General features: G+C 35.7%; 1 long non-coding RNA gene across 1 annotated transcript; it reads right to left on the bottom strand.

Moving 5' to 3' along the window:
* Window positions 1–4,965: 4,965 nt before the first annotated feature.
* On the bottom strand, window positions 4,966–14,330 carry LOC118765256. Its single transcript, XR_005001095.1, has 3 exons — window positions 14,211–14,330; window positions 12,267–12,272; window positions 4,966–4,976 (listed from the first exon to the last, which is right to left on the bottom strand). It is a non-coding gene; the product is annotated as an uncharacterized LOC118765256 (long non-coding RNA).
* Window positions 14,331–17,867: the final 3,537 nt, after the last annotated feature.

The raw sequence follows: 17,867 nt of genomic DNA, 5'->3' as shown, positions 1-17,867 counted from the left end.
ATGTGTGTGTATGTGTGTGTGTATGTGTGTGTGTGGAGTGTGGTTGTGTGTGTGTGCGTGCATGTGTATAATATATATATAGTATATATATATATATAATATTATAATATATAATATATTATATATATATATAATATAAATGATAAAATGGGATGTCAGTGTTATTTTAACCTTTGTGTAATTTAGACGACAACTATTTACCACAAAATACATATTGCCATATTTAGGAAAGGTCATCTTTTGCCAATGAAACGCACGCACTATTTATTTGATCTTCTTCTTCTTCTTCTTCTTCTTCTTCTTCTTGATGTTGTTATTGTTATTAATAAGGCGTCGAGCTGGCACAACCGCTAGCACGCCGGGCGAAATGCTTCTCGATATTTCGTCTGTCGTTATGTTTTGAGTTCGAATTCCGCGCAGATCAACTTTGCCTTTCATCCATTCGTGGGTCGATAAATTAAGTACCAGTAGAGTACTGGGGTCGATGTAATCGACTATCCCCCTCCCCCAGATTTCAGGCCTTGTGCCTATAGTAGAAAGGATTATTATTATTATTATTTATAATACCGTGAGCTGGCAGAACCATTAACACGCCGGGCAAAATGCTGTGCAGTATTTCGTCTGTCGTTACGCTCTGAGTTCAAATCCCGCCGAAGTCAATTTGTTCTTTATTTTTTTCGGAGGCAATAAATCAATTACCAGTTGTGTTCTAGGGTCGATCTAAACGACTGGCCGCCTCCCACAAAATTCCATCTCTTGTAAGGTTAATTAGTATTATTATTTATAATAATAATTATAGTTGTTTATTTATTATTTTTCTTTCTTATTGATCCTGTTGTCTCCGGGGCATGCTATGTCTATTATTATGCATGTTCTTCCTCTATTATTCACTGCAACAATTCTCGGTTTCCGATGTCTGGTCAGGTTATCACACTGGATCGTTGCATCCCACAGGATTTTGCAATTCTCATTCTCGGTGACTCCATCTGGACATTACTCATTCCACGTCGTTGCCCTGTGATTTCTTGGAGCTGTAACAATTCTTCGCAGAGTTCTTGATGCATGACCAGTAAACAAGTGTCACCTTAGTCTGCTGGGTGTGGACAGGTGACACTTCCTATCATACCCAACGAATTAATCTGAGAATCTTCATTAAATAATAATAATAATAATAATAATAATGATAATAATAATAATTAGCCGTGGGGGAGCATCATAGCCATGTGTTGAGAGGGATTCTTTGGAGTTTGAATAATTCACCTCTGGAAACATACGTGTTTCGTTCAACATCCTAAAGCAACCCTTATTCAGGGACCTTTTGAGCAGGATGGGCTACTCGACCTGAAGAAAATTCTAACTGGGCCCCACCTGCAAGGTCATGTGCTGTTTATCTTGATATGAGATCACCATGTCGCGCACATATGGTTGTGATGCATGTGCCTGGTGTACCCTTATCAGACGGGTAGTCATGATGGGTATGCTGGGCTTCGTATATTTTACCCCAGTGTCACTTTGATGGCATGCACTGCTCTCTCACTCAATAATAATAATAATAATAATAATAATAATAATAATAATAATAATAATAATATAATGCCCTGATGCAGTACCAGGCAGTGGCGTTCATGTGATATGTACATTGTTTGGTTTTGGTATAAAAGATGGGTTACAGCAAATATTCTGCTCAATTCCAGATTTGCTTGTCAGTTGTTTGACCTTAAACAGTTGAGCATGTCCCTTAGTGGCTGACGATATGTATGTGTATCTCTGATTACGAGCAGAAGTACTACATGTGTGTGTAAATACATACATATTACAACAACAACAACAACAACTACTAAACTACTACTACTACTACTACTATTACTACTACTACTACTACTACTACTACTACTACTACTACTACTACTACTACTACTACTGCTACTATATCCACAAAATAATTCAATAGTATGTCCTGAAATTTGGCTGCTGCTATATTAAGAACATGAAGAATCTGATTTCCAAAACCAACAGAAGAAATTTCAGTAAGAACCGCCTTCCGTTATTTCACCAACTCCATGGACAATGGAGTGACCACTTCGCATGTTGATCTCTTCCTAATGCTTCAAGAAGGCGTTGATCTACTTTGCTAGCGTGACATTAGTAGATTACAGCGAACGAACTTACTTTCATATTAAAGATTGAAGTTGCAAATATATGTATTCGACCGGGCAGGTGAAAAAGGACCATTGGCTAACATTACAGGATGCTGGGAATATAAAAGCTGATGTACCACAAACTTTCCATCTTATCCTCAAATCTTAGCGAGCAATTCTCAAGATTATCTGGACTGCGTTGTTTACTTTCCACTTAAACTCACAGGTGTTCCTTCCCATTTAGTTGTATTCTAGAAATGAGTTCAATTCGCAAAGCCTTCAACTGAAACAATTTATTCAGTGGACGCCTGGCTTAAATCAATTGTAAGCTTGAACTGCCATGAAATTATTCAAACTTTTACAGAACATAACATGGCAGTCCTGGTTTAGGACGAATGTTGCTGTAATTTAGCCCCAGGAGACATCATCTCCAGCTGGCTATACGACACGATCTGTGTCCTTATATTTTCGAACAATCTTTACTACAAATTATTGTTGCTGAATATCTCTCATTGTGATATTAAAAAAAAACATATAGTAATTTTCTAATTTATAGATCAGTGACTAGTTATCACTTTGAAAACTATATATTTGGAATGAGGATTTGGCCGAATAATTATTCTGTGCTGATGAAGGGAAATAACCTGGAAATCGCAATACACAGAAATTATTTTGAGCTGAGTGGGGATGCTAGATTCCCTTGTTCGAAAATATAAGGGCACAGATCGTGTCATATAGCCAGCTGGAGACGATGTCTCCTGGGGCTAAATTACAGCAACATTCGTTCAAAACCAGGACTGCCATGTTATGTTGGCAAACAATCTTTACTCCAAAGTACTGTTGCTGAATATCTCTCGTTGTTAGATTAAAGAAAAAAGTAATTTTACAGAACATCGTTAAATTTTGCCACTATTTCTAGTTCGTTTTCATAATCAGCATTTGGATCTTTGACTCTTGGACTGAAGATTAACAGTAAGCTGAGAATGGTTTTCTCATTGTTAGAGAAAGAATTCCGACTTTTATCTTAATTGCTGATCAGTTTTTTTGCTTCGCAATATTTCTCCCCAACTTTTCATCATTTCTTTTTTGCCCTTTCTGCTTTAACTTCCTTATATCACAATTTCTTACTGTCCCTCACTCTCTCTCTTTCTCCCTCTCTTCCTTCTGGCAATATTCCAGTAATTACTCTAATTACTTCTGAATTCCTGCCTCATAAATTTACGCTTTCTACATCACGAAATCCTAACCAATTGCATCAGAAAGTTAGTTCTATGAGCAGTTTATTATTATTATTTTTTTTTTGCTAGTTTCTATTTCTTTCTTTCATTTTTCCTTTGTCCTCCTTTCTCGCGTCCTTCTCTCTTTCTCACTTTCTTTCCTTCTCTTCTTTCCTTTTTCTTTCTTTCTTTCTTTCTTTCTTCCTGTCTCCATCTTCTCTCTCCTCGCTATATTTCCTTTATTCTTTTCTTTGGACCATTCCTTATATTCTCGTCTGTCTCCTCTTCGCGATCTTTTCTCCTTTCAAAGCTGGTTCCTCCAGCGTTAGCCGCCTTACCTCGTATCTCTTTGCAGCCCTCACTGTTTGTTTTCACTGTTTTGCTTCTCCTTGTCTTGTTTTTGTTATCAACATTGACCCTTCGCAGATCCCAAATTTTATTTTGCTTCGCGGAAGCAACTGTTTTACCGAAGGTGCATCTTGTCGTGAATTGCTCGAAATGCGAAGTAGATAAAACAACCGACAACTGGCGAAGGGTCGTTCTTTATGCTACTTGTCTTGTTTTTCATTTGTTTCTTTCGTTGTCCGCATACAAACGTTCGTCTTCGTATTCCATGTTTTCCTATTTCCTTTTGTTTACTTTTTGTGACGTCCTGTACCATATATGCATATATATATTTAAGTAGTTGAATGAATTATCTTAGTATGGATAATTCGCTATGGACTCCGTGTGGGCAGCCATCTAAGAGTTTTTGTTCATCTTGATGCTGACATAAGTTCCTTGTCTTTCCTGATGAGAAGGCGGCATAATGCACCCCTTATTCCTTCGAAATTAGGAATATGCAGCCTTCGAAACATATGTCGAGAATAAAGGAATTTTGTTAAATTGTCGTTCAACTCCATTCTTTCATATATATATAAAGGGGTAAAGACCCCCTTCGGTCATGAATGACCATGGGATTGCACCTAGAAAGTTACCCTCCTAGGCACAAGTCCGGGCAAGGTTGTTTTTATGGAAGACCAGCAGTCGCCCATGCATACCAGCCTCCCCTCTCCACGCCACCAGTGTTATCCAAGGGAAAGACAAAGGTCGATACAGCTTGGCACCAGTGACATCGCAACTCATTTCTACAGCTGAGTGAACTGGAGCAACGTGAAATAAAGTGCTTTGCTCAAGAACACAACACGCAGCCCGGTCCGGGGTTCGAGCTCACAACCTCACGATTGTAAGCTCGACGCTCTAACCACTGAGCCATATATATATATATACATATATACATATATATATATAATACATACATATATACATATATACATATATATATATAATACATACATATATACATATATATACACACATGCATATGTAAGTAAGTAATATATGTATATCTATATATATTTATATATTACATATACGTTATATATATATATATATATACGTGATATATATATATTAACATGCGCATATACACACAACTATAAGTACATACATATGTGTGCGTGCGTGTCTGTGTATGTATGGGATTGGCGTATGCATAGTTATATGTCAGTAAGTATAAGTGTTTATCCACATATCCATGACTGACTTATGTAACGTTCCCTCCAGATGCTGTGGTTGTCTTCTTTCGCGTTTTCCTTTTCACATTTTTTTGCAACTCCACCTCTTTTCAAGATCTCCATTCTATTGTTTTCTAAACTGTACAGAAACTATTTTTCGCGCACAAAACCCTGATTAAAATCCAGCTGTAAAATTACTCTATGATCAATATTATCAATCGACAGAATATTGATTAAATATGTGGTGTTTTTTTTTATTGAAAACTGAAAAGATTCAAGCTGAAGCATGTACATACACGTAATCAATTAGAATGATGGAAAGTAATTTTTTACTCTTAGTTTTACACACACGCACAAACAGACACACATATATATAGATATATCAATATGTATGATAAAAAAAAACATATATATATCCATAGATGTATATATATATATATGTAGTGTGTGTATGCGCGTGCGTGTATGTGTATGTGTATGCGAGTGTATGTGTGCGTGCGTGTATACGTGTATAATATCTACTCCCTTATCTATCTTTATGGAAAAAATTATAGACAGACTGAAGATGAGTTTTATATCGCTGATGTTAAGGATTTTGACATGCAATAAAGAATGACGCATTCGAGCTTACACTTTGGCATCTGGTATCAATCATTTGTAAACGACCTGCGAGTCGACGTCAATGTTTTCAGTGTAATAAATAAATGGAAAATGAGTTGTGTTGGAGAGCAACAAAATGATTTTACCTGTAATTCATCAAAGTGATTTCACCTGTAATGATACTGTTTCAGGCGAAGTTAACTGTCCGAAATACGTCAGTGGACATCTCATCCGGTATAATAATCTCGCAAGCTAAATACACGCACACACACACATACGCATGTATGTATGTATGTATGTATGTATGTATGTATGTATGTATGTATGTATGTATGTATGTATGTATGTATGTATGTATGTATACACACGGGTGTGTGTGTGTGTGTGTGTGTGTGTGTATGTGTCTGTACAGTTTAGAAAACAATCCTTTCTATTGACAGACAAACAAACATATAGACAGGCAGACAGATAGATAGATAGGTAGATAGGTAGATAGATAGGTAGGTAGGTAGACAAATAGATAGATAGATAGATAGATAGATAGATAGATATAGATAGATAGATAGATAGATAGATAGATAGATAGATAGATTAGACGCATAGATGATAGATACATAGATTAGATATATATATATATATATATATATAGAGAGAGAGAGAGAGAGAGAGAGAGAGATAGATAGATAGATAGATAGATAGATAGATAGATAGATAGATAGATAGATATATAGATAGATAGATAGATGATAGATAGATAGATAGATAGATATATAGATAGATAGATAGATAGATAGATAGATAGATAGATTAGACGCATAGATGATAGATATATAGATTAGATATATATATATATATATATATATATAGAGAGAGAGAGAGAGAGAGATAGATAGATAGATAGATAGATAGATAGATAGATAGATAGATAGATAGATAGATAGATAGATAGATAGATAGATAGATAGATAGATAGATAGATAGATAGATAGATATTCTTGGTCATCCTGTAAAAGTGACCTTCCTGGCCTAAGAATTCGTACCACGTTTCTCTCGAACGGGATTCAAATAAAAGCATGACTTCCCCACGCATAAACATTTGGTTGATAATTTACACTCTCGAAAATGTACAAAACACTCGTATATTTTTCCATCTACAATAACTTAACAAAGATTTTATCCATCAGCGGACGCCATGCAGGGAGATCAAAGCTGTGACGAAAAGGAAAACTTTTAAACACACGACTATACCCCCTAACGCATCCATGATTTAACGTTTTAACTACGCATCTATACCTGGTTCTTCAGACATCAGACATTATGATATTGACCGTTGAGTATTCGTAAACATTTCCATATATCTGTAATACGTTATGATATCGAACTCAGGAACAATAACTAAATTTCACAATAAGGACGTTTTCTGAAGGCATCTGAAATTCAAAGAACTGAAAATTTAACATTTTTTTAAAACATGAAAAGAATTCAAAGATCTGCTTGATAATCGAAGAAATGTGATTAAGAAATTCTCTTTAAAGATCAAGTCAGAAATAACAATTTCTTTTGACAAGATGGAGTCAGATTACTTTCTAGACGCTCATTTAATCAATACTGTCAAAGCCACCATATTAGCATTTATTTCATTGCACAGTAATAGACCGATATAATCTACTGAGGATGATCCTAAATGTAGAAGAAAGAAACAAGACAGGAAACTAAGAGCTGAACAAGGGATCTAAAATGAAGGTGACGGATGAATACACACACACACAAACGGAGGTAAAGTGTGAAGGCACTGTGGATGCTTGGCAGGCATTGACCTTGGGCTCTGTCGCGCATGCTCACTCAGTTATAACGTTTCAGCTCACTTCCATTGTTTAGATCAGTGTTTGGAAGTAAAATGTGCAGAGTATGGTCATCGCGCCATACCGCAGGGGTTTCATCAGTGATCATGGCAGAGAAAATTGAACAGAGAATCTGCATCACATTTTGCCCGAACTTGCTGATACATGCGCATAGAACTATGCAGAGTTGCAGAAAGTATATGGAGGAGAATGTATGAACCAGACACGAGTATACGAGGTATTCAAACATTTCCAAGATGGCCGACAAAATGTCGTCGACAGTTACGCACGTTCTAGCAGAGTCGCAGCCAGTAGAACTGATGAAAACATCGCAGATTTGCGTGCAGCTGTTTCGAAAGACCACCGGTAGATGCAAACATCAGTTACGGTTCAGTCCAGTCTATTCTCATTGGAGATTAAATTTTGGGACGTATTTCTACCAAGTTTGTGTCAGAAATGCTTTCAGTTGACCAAAAGGATCGAATCTCATCTGTACAAGGTTTCCTTGATTGTGTCGAGGAAGACGAAAATTTTACGAAAATAGTCGTTACAAGTGATGAATACAAAGAGTGGAAGATCCCAAACTCTCCAACACTGAAAAATGATTCGAAGAAATGTGAAGTCACTGTTGATACTTTTTCTGCGGTAACAAGGGCATCGTTCAGCATGAGTATGCGCCACCTAATTGGACAGAAATAAGGTGTACTGCCGTGATGTGTTGCGGCATTTGCGAAATGCCGTTCGTAGTAAAAGAACAGAACTGCATGTGGCCGGTGAGTGGAAACTCCATCTTGGCAACGCATCTCCCCATTCAGCGTCGATTGTGCCGAAGATTTTGGTGAAGTACGACATTCTCCACGTCCGACAACCACAATATGCCTCCACATCTCGCTCCTGGCTGCTACCTTTTCTTCTTTCGAGAAATCAAATCCAACTTAAAAACAAACAAGATATTAAAACGTCGATGAAAACCAGCAGAATGCCAAGAGCCATCTGCTCGCTCTACGAGAAAAGAAGTTTTAGGAAAATAGAAACGATGCCGGATTAAGTGTGTAGTTTCACAAGAGGACTACTAAAAAAGATTTTAAATTCCGAATTGATACACGAGAGGTTTTGTTCTTATTGGCAAAAGACCCGAAACATTTTGATCTCACCTCGTCAGATCTTATGGAATATTTAGTGTTGAATATTCTCAAGGAACAAAATGTTTCGCTATTCTACATCAAATGGCATAACACAAAGGATGTTATGTGTTAAGCCACAGCACACACACGCGCGCGCACACACACACACACACACACACACACACACACACACACACACATAACCTTTATAGAAATATTTTGAAAAACTTATTCAGTCTACAATACTCCAGGATTAGAAGTTGTTATGCTTCCTTTAAGCAAAGAGCCGTATAACAGCTAAACGTACCAGGACCGAGTAAGTGTAATTTTAGTTCACTCAGTGTTTTTTAAGGACAATTTTGGATATCCATAAACTATTATGTATCCCCCCACCCGTTTAAAACCTTCTATAAAGGTTGTGTGTATGTGTGTGCGTGTGTCTGTGTGTGTGTGTGTGTGTGTGTGTGTGTGTGTGAGTGTGTGTGTGTGTGTGTGTGTGTGTGTGTGTGTGTGTGTGTGTGTGTGTGTGTGTGTGTGTGTGTGTGTGTGTGTGCCGTAGCTTAACATACAACATCTGTTGATTAGGGTTGACCTAAACAACAAGAAGAACAAATTTCCCTTAGAAAGGAGATTGTTAGTTTATCACAATTAGCAAAAATGCTAGTGCTCCAGTATGGCCCCAGTCTTTGGGTTGTAACTAGTAAGGGTGCAACCGAGTAAACCAAATGTTATTCTATTTTATTTTCGTATACAAAAGCGTAAGCGATAGTAAGTGAGCATGGCCAGCTATTTTCCTTTCCCGCAGCTCCGTTTTAACCTTACCTTTCTGTACGGATTCTTTAGAAGAAGAGTAAGAACATCTCCACTTTAGATTTCTTTGTTCTTACTTTCCTGTGAAACCAGCGGAGTGAATTCATTCGAATATCGTAATGCGAGTTCTCGTTATGTGATTTTGATTAAATGTGACACGAGTGCACTTCATCTCACATTTGGTCGCAATGTAATGATATAGAACGGGAAATAATAATTTACGAATTGGTGAATCAATGCATTAATATTAAATGGTAAAAGGAAATTATCACTTTACATGACACGAAAAAAGTAAATAAATGGAAAAGAAAGGAAAACAGACGGGCGACATGTTGGCGGTGAGAAACGGTGTTGAAAGATAAATGACAATGAACATAATGTTAGACAGTAAACTATCGTGTGATAAGAAGCATATTTAGCAGCCACAGGGTTCCGGGTTCAGTCTCACTGCGTGGCACGTTGGACATGTCTTTTACTATAGCCTCGGGCCGACCAAAGCCTTTTGAGTGGATTTGGATTTGGCAGACCGAAACTGAAAGAAACCCATCGTATATATATATGTGTGTGCGTGTGTATGTATATATATATGTATATGTGTATATATATATTTATATATGTATATATATATATGTATATATATATATACATATATATTGCATATATACACACACACACACACACACACGCATCTATATATATATATATATATAACACACACACACTATATATATATTATATATATATATTATATAAAGGCCCGAAACATATGTACCGCTGAATCATTGGCATCATGTTTTATTTTGATTAATTTATGTATATATATATATATATATATATATATATGTATGTATATATATATATGTATATATGTATGTATAGACTCTCATACTTCACTTCATAGCGAAGAGATGACACAATATCGGTTGAGAAATTTGAAAAGAAAATACGAAACCGGTTATTTCTCCAAAAACAATGTTACTTTACTCAAAATTTTATAACATTTTTCAAACATAGCGATTTAAATATATTCCTTAACCATATAATACAAGTCTTCTGCAGTTTTTCACTCTATTTTGTCTTATATGTCTGTCTGTCTGTCTGTCTGTCTGTCTGTCTGTCTGTCTGTCTGTATGTATGTATGTATGTATGTATGTATGTATGTATGTATGCATGTGTGTATGTCTGTATATATGTATATATGTATGTATGTATGTATGCATGTATGTATGTCTGTATATATGTAGGTGTGTATGTACGTACGTATTTATGTGTGTGTGTTGCCCCACCATCGCTTACAACTGATGTTGATGTGTTTACGTTCTGTAACTTAGCAGTTTGGCAAAATAAACCGATAGAATAAGTATTAGACTTACAAAAGAATAAGATCAGAAGTCGATTTGTTCGACAAGAAGCGGTGCTCCAGCATCGCCGCAGTCAAATGCCGAAACAGGTAAAAGAATAAAAGAATTCTGTTCTGTGTACGAATCATTTTACAATACAGTAAAAACCGTAATACCTAATCGTATGTTCATATTATTACGGTTTTGTACAACATAACTTGCACTGTTTTTTTTCTTCTGAACCTTTGCGTTCAGAGTTAACATTCGAGGTCGATAAAATAAAGGACCAGTCCAGTACTTACACACATTTAATCAATTAATCGTTTCCCAAATTTTAAAGCTTTAGAGTGGTGCTGAGGTCGAAAGAAGCCCATGTTGCAAAGGAGATCGATGTAATCGACCAGCAGCCCCACCACACCACAACTCTTTAGGCATTGCACCTACAAGAGAAAAGATTATTAATTTATTCATTTTACTTTTTTCCTTCAATAGGATGTATTCATGCTATGCCGGGAGACTGCCTTCAAGGATTCACAGACAGCCTGCAGTATCATCGCATACTTCCAATTCCAGGCTGAGGCATTGCTCGTTTGTGAAACAGTTGGATGTCATACCATCGAAGTCAAAGATTACTACACAGATAACGATTTTGTATCACTTAAGGAGATATGGCAAGGTCCTGTTATACAGGTAAGCCGTTACATAATTTAAATTTGAATCTTTTATATATAACGATCTATGTTCTATCGAAACATGTGTTGTGGTATAAATATGTGTAGAGTCGAATCGTACTGACCCTTTCTTTTGATTCTGTTTAGTCTTTCCTTTATATATATAGGGCCGTTTTCCTGGTTTCCCTGGCATACGTATATTCCTCCATGGACGGGAAGCCGGTCCATTGCATGGTTACTTTTATTTTTTTTAGCTGAGTGAACTGGAGCAACGTGAAAAGAAGTGTTTTACTCAAGAAAAAACAATGCATCGCAATTTACAAAAGTGCAAGTGCTCCAGTATGGCCGCAATCTTTAGCGCTGAAATTAGTTAGAGAGTAACAGAGTAAACCTAACTTTATTTCGTTTTCGTCCGTCAAAAGCGGTGTAAGGAATGGTAAGTAAACATGACCAGCCACTCCTCGTTTCCCGCTGCTCCGTTAGAATTCTCTCTTTCGGTACGGATTCCCCAGAAGGAAAACGAGAATATCTCTCCTCTGCATTTCTCACTTTCGTTTGAAACCAACTGAGGGAATTCATTCGAATGTCCTAATGTATGTGCTTGTTATATGATTTGTTTTATTACCTGTGTGTGTATAATATACACCCGCTTACACACATACATTAAATCTTCGAGGTCTTAACAATTTTCGCCTGCCAAATGCCTTGAGTTGAATATATATATAGTAGAATATATTTGCCGAAGGTGTCGTCTAATGGAATCGAATCTGGAAGTAAGTGTTTGTAAGGCGAAGTTCTCAGCAAACAGATTGCCTGCATCCGTTTTACGCATCATATCTTAGGTGGGAAAAGACGTATCCTTTAACGGTTTAATTCCGGCTTGTATACTCCAGCTGTTTAATACTACTCCACAGCATTCGCATCTCATTTGAAACCTCAGGCACTTTGTCTTGCTTTCTCAACGGTTACATACTTCTGGCTATACTTTGGTTTTATATTTTCGCCATAACATTTATTTAATATTCTAAAGCAGCGTTCAACGTTAGGTTTATATCATCTAAATAATAATGAGGATTATTCAAATTTGCCGAATATTTAAATTCGACGTACTCGCCACTTTAGTTATGTTAATATCTACGTTACATTTAATTGCATGCTTCAGCATCGCAACAAAACAATTTATTCCCACATAACTTCATAACAATATAAGATTAAAAATCAACAACCTCAACAGGCCAAAATCTGCCGCGTTATAGGAAACTAGAAGAGAAAAAAAAAAGAAGTTCAATCCTTGATCTGAAGATTTCATAAATCTCGTGTTTTGTGATAGAAAATGGACAACAGGATGCGCTACACTTACTATGAATTGTCAGAAACATGGTGACTCTGCTATGAATAAACAATGTATGTATTAGAATATTCATGTAACCATGTGCATTGGGTAAATATTATTGGCCCCTTTTTCAACTGTCCATGTCTAAAGCAGTTAAATACTCTCAATCATACACATGCCGCATGCATCTGTGTATGTATGTATATATATATATAATATATATATATATATATATATATATATATATATATATATATATATATGTGTGTGTGTATGTGTATGTGTGTATGTATGTATGTATATACGCACATACCATACACACAAATTTAATCACGCAGGCAATCACACGCACATGCATATATATATATATATATGTATATATATACATATATATGTATTTATATGTATATATATATATATAATTGTGTCTTTTACTTGTTACAGTCAATGAATTGAGCTGATGCAGGGGCACCACCCTGAAGAATTTTAGTCTCACGAATCCCACCCCCAAGCACTTATTTGGGGAAGCCTGGTATTTATTATATCAAACTATTATGCCGAACCGCTATTCTTCGAATCGGTCGTGGGGGAAGATACACGCGCGTGCACAGACCACACACGAGTATATATATATCTCTCTCTACATATATATATATATATATATATATATATATAATAGATATATTACCGGAGTAAACACATAAATGTGAAACAAGGTGGAAAAAAGAGTACTCAAATACCGTGGTAGAGTAATATGCTTTATTTAAGCAGCAGAAATTCAACAAAATCTGTTACTCTGAGTTTCTCGTTGCCGTTCATCAGACAGTTTTTGCTAGCAAAAACTGTCTGATGAACGGCAACGAGAAACTCAGAGTATATATATATATATATATATATATATATTATATATATATATATATATCAATCTATCTATCTGTTTTTTATCTTCTATCTACCTATCTACCTGTCTCTCTCTCACTCTCTCTCTATACATGTATACATATACATACATACATACATGCATATATATTATACATAGGGAGAGTTTACGAAAAGAAGAAACAAAAGACAGGTGGTGTACAAAACAAACAGATGTATTAGTATAACACTCAGGAATAGAAAAAAGTCTTTTACGTTTCGAACCTACGCTCTCCTACAGAAAGGGACACAGAGATAACAAGGGGAGAAACAAGGAGAGAAAAAAATACGACTTGCAAATCCACTCCATTCATGAAGCTTTAGTCGGCCATAGTAGAAGGCATTTTCTTAGAGTAGTGTGCATAGTTGTAGAAATTATCTCCCCAGTGGATCAGTGAAAAAGAGAACACATACGATGAACTTTTGAGAAATCTGTGCTTACTCTATCCAGATTACAAGTTTAAGCTTTGGGGCCCTTGTGATATGAAACACACTGCCTAAATACAAATCTTGATACATTAGGATTCGCAAAACCAGAAAGGAGAAAGTTAATTCGAAGTTTATCACGTAAATATATATGAGTTTGTCTAGATATACAACTATATGCATGAGAATACATGCATAAAACACAGAAATCTGCACCCACATACATACATTCATACATACAGAGTTTGACCACCTCCTGTACCGACACCTTAGAAAAATCATGGCATCTGATGCAGGTTTTTAAACCAGACAATGTTCTGAAAAGACACCCACATATATTACATATCCGATCTGGATCACCAAGAGCTGTTGTTGATGCTGGAATTCCAATGAAGTTGCCTTGGATCTAGGTTAGAAACCGATTCTTCCTTTATTGGCAATAAATCTTGAAATAAACTGAATAATGACATACATACAAAATCAATACAGAAACATATAGTTCAATCATATAAAGATATATGTATGTATGTATGTATGTATGTATACGTATGTATGTATACACACATTTATTTATATACATAATTAAGGTTAAAACATTAGAAATTAATGAAAACTATACCGGCAAAATCAATCTAAAAATATATAATTAAGGGCGCTGAAGAAACAACATCTACATGTTAGAAATAGATGTCAAATGATTCTAAGCCACTCTGAATTGGCACAACATTAACACAAGGCTGAATGCGAGGAAAACGGAGAAAAAAGATTTCGTAAGATAGTTATGGTTAACATTAAATTTTCGGATATTTGGTTTAGTAATAAATGCTCTACCTTCATTATAGAGTATACCGAACGTACATAAATGAACCACACAACACCCCCATACACACACCCACATACACCACACACACACACACACACACACATATACACACACCATACATATATATATATAGATATATATATATATCCATACAAATACGCGTGTAAATGAACCATATATATATACATATATTTACACGTATTTACGAAGCAAAATCCTATTATTCATCTCAACCACGTGCGTATTTAATCAATACAGATTTCTAGCATATTGGTGCTGTTCTTTCAGCGCCCCTTATTATAATTACATCTACATAATCATATATATATAATATATATATATATATATATATATATATATATATATATATATATATCAGTAAGTAGAATTAATTTCGACATCATATAAAACCAAAACTCGTGGGAGAGATCCGCTTGAGATAGTGTTGGTATTTTAGAGTCGGATCAGTAAGCGAGATCAATAAGCGAATAAGCAGAAGAATTTCAGAATTTCAAGGGCACTTACACTTCAAATTCATAATTTTTAAAACTGCCTTTTACACTTTCATATGAATGATGGCGAAGCAGTATTGTTGCGAACGATTGAGTCGCTATGCATCAATGCAGAATTTTGTCATCAAGAATGGAATGGTTGTGAAGTAGAATACTTCAAGGAAATAGATTTTCTACACTTTATGAATAGTATCAAATCCGAAGGCGTGAAAAGCCGAACTCTGGTTGTTCATACGGAATTTGTATGACTAAAAATATATTGAGAGCTATCGAGGAACTGAAAATCAGATTCCTCAACGGCCCCATTCTCCTAATCGCAGCTTACGTCCTGGAAATGTAGAAATAAAAGCCAGAAGAGAGAGAAACACTGGGCATTTATGAAATGAGGTGCATAATGTCTATGAAGGAGAATTACTATATGGCGAAGGTAGAAACACATTTAGTGAAGTATTTTAATGCAATGATTTTCCATTAACGAAATGATAATAAAAGAGAGTGAATAATCCAACAACATATTAGAAGACCACATTACTTAATCTGGGCCAAGATTTCACAAAATCCGGGCTACTTAAGACATTACATACGATCTATGAAGACGTAGGTGTAACGCTCACAAGAGAGTCAAGCAGTGAATAGGAGCAGAGCATCTGACTGGAGAGGGAAAATATTCGAAGAAAACTGACAACGGAAGATGCTCACACTCGCTTGCACACGTCGAAAATCAACACATGCATAAAATACGTATTACACACACACACACACACATACACACACACAACCCCCTCATACACAAACACTGTAAATCTGGTTATATGTATGTCTATATGTGTTGCTGTGTTTGTATAATATATAAATATATAAAGGCAGCGATCAGGCAGAAACGTTAGCACGCCAGACGAAAGGCTTAGCAGTATTTCGTCTGTCCTTAAGTTCTGAGTTCAAATTCCGCCGAGCTCGACTTTGCCATTCATCCTTTCGGCATCGATAAATTAAGTACCACTTGCGTACTGAGGTCGATCTAATCGACTGGCCTCCGCCCTAAAAGTTTCGGGTCTTGTGCCTAGAGTAGAAAAGAATATATAATGTATTAAATAATTTATACATTTTGTCTTTCATTCTCTGCATACATACATACATACATACAAACATACATACAAACATACACACACACACACACACACATACACAAATATATATATGTATATATGTATATACAGTGTTGTTCATAAGTATTCATAACGTTTAGAATAGATTTGACTTTTTAAAATAGTCTTCTTATCATTAATCGGTTTGCGATATCGTTTGTATAACATTAATAATTTATTAATATGCAGTTACATTTAATTATTAATTTTTACCACGGATAACAATCGGAATTAACAAAATTCAAATAATTAAAGGATGACGCATGTGCAGAATTATTCATAACACTTTGTTTAATAACATTTTCTTTAGAAATTAAATTAAATCGATAAATAACCTATTAAAAGTAAAACATATAATATATATATAATCATTAATAATTGTTAGTAAAACCTTAATTTTAGTGTAGACGTGATTTGTACATGGACCAATACTATCGATATTTCTTTCTTGTGTTTTTAATTACTATATAAAAAAAATACCAAAATAAAAAGAGATCAACGCTGACTCAAGGAAACTATGTTGAAACTCACATGTCGGGTGACGGTTACAGGAATTTTTCTAAACGAATTGCTGTCAAAATACCAACTATTCAATCAAGGATTCAGAAATATCGAATCTACAAAATTCAAAATCCAAGAAGGAGCAGAAGAAAACGAATGTTGTCAGACGAACTCGTGCAAAAGGTGGAGAGACAACTGCAAAAGAGATGAGGGTGCAGTTTGGGTAGCTGGGTGTAAATGTTTCATCCTCAATCCTAAAGGTAGCATTATAGACATTTGGATCCTGCGGGTGCCACGCAAGGACACAACTCACTTTCCTGTTCAGGGGTCACCGCGGCTAAACCATGCGAAAAAACACGTTAAAGAAACCTTTTCAGTTTGGTTGAAAGTCTAGTACTCGACGAGACCCGAATCGAACGTTTTGGTTACAGTTTAATAGAATTCTGGGTAGGTTTTTCAAGTCCCAAACACTATTACTACTGTGAAGCATGACAGTGAAGATTTAATATTTTGGGGGTGATTTCAGTCGCTGGCTCAGGAAGATTACTTGTCATTAAATACCGGTTGAAAACAGAGGATGTCGTCAAAATATTAGAGGAAATTCTTCCAGTATCAGGAGGCGAGTTGGGGCTTCGCAAGAATTGGAGCGTTCAAAAAGATAATGGTGTGAAGCGTAAGTCGAAATTAGCGACTGGCTGGCTCGGCGAAAATAATATCAAGGTTTTGCAATGGCAGTGTCAATTCTTTGGTGTCACTTCTAATTTCACATTCTGAAGAGATGGTCAAACAATGTGAACGTTCTAGAAACGATTACGTACAAAAAATGAGCAAAAACTGAAAAAAACAAATCCTGATTAAATTCGTAGTTATACAAAAACTTTAAATATGGTTATTCATAAAGGATTTGTAATA

The sequence above is a fragment of the Octopus sinensis genome, linkage group LG11 (assembly GCF_006345805.1).
Source record: "Octopus sinensis linkage group LG11, ASM634580v1, whole genome shotgun sequence".
Taxonomy (NCBI): Eukaryota; Metazoa; Mollusca; class Cephalopoda; order Octopoda; family Octopodidae; genus Octopus; species Octopus sinensis.
Note: the sequence above shows the minus strand (reverse complement) of the source record. Positions and strands in the feature narration are given on the sequence as shown.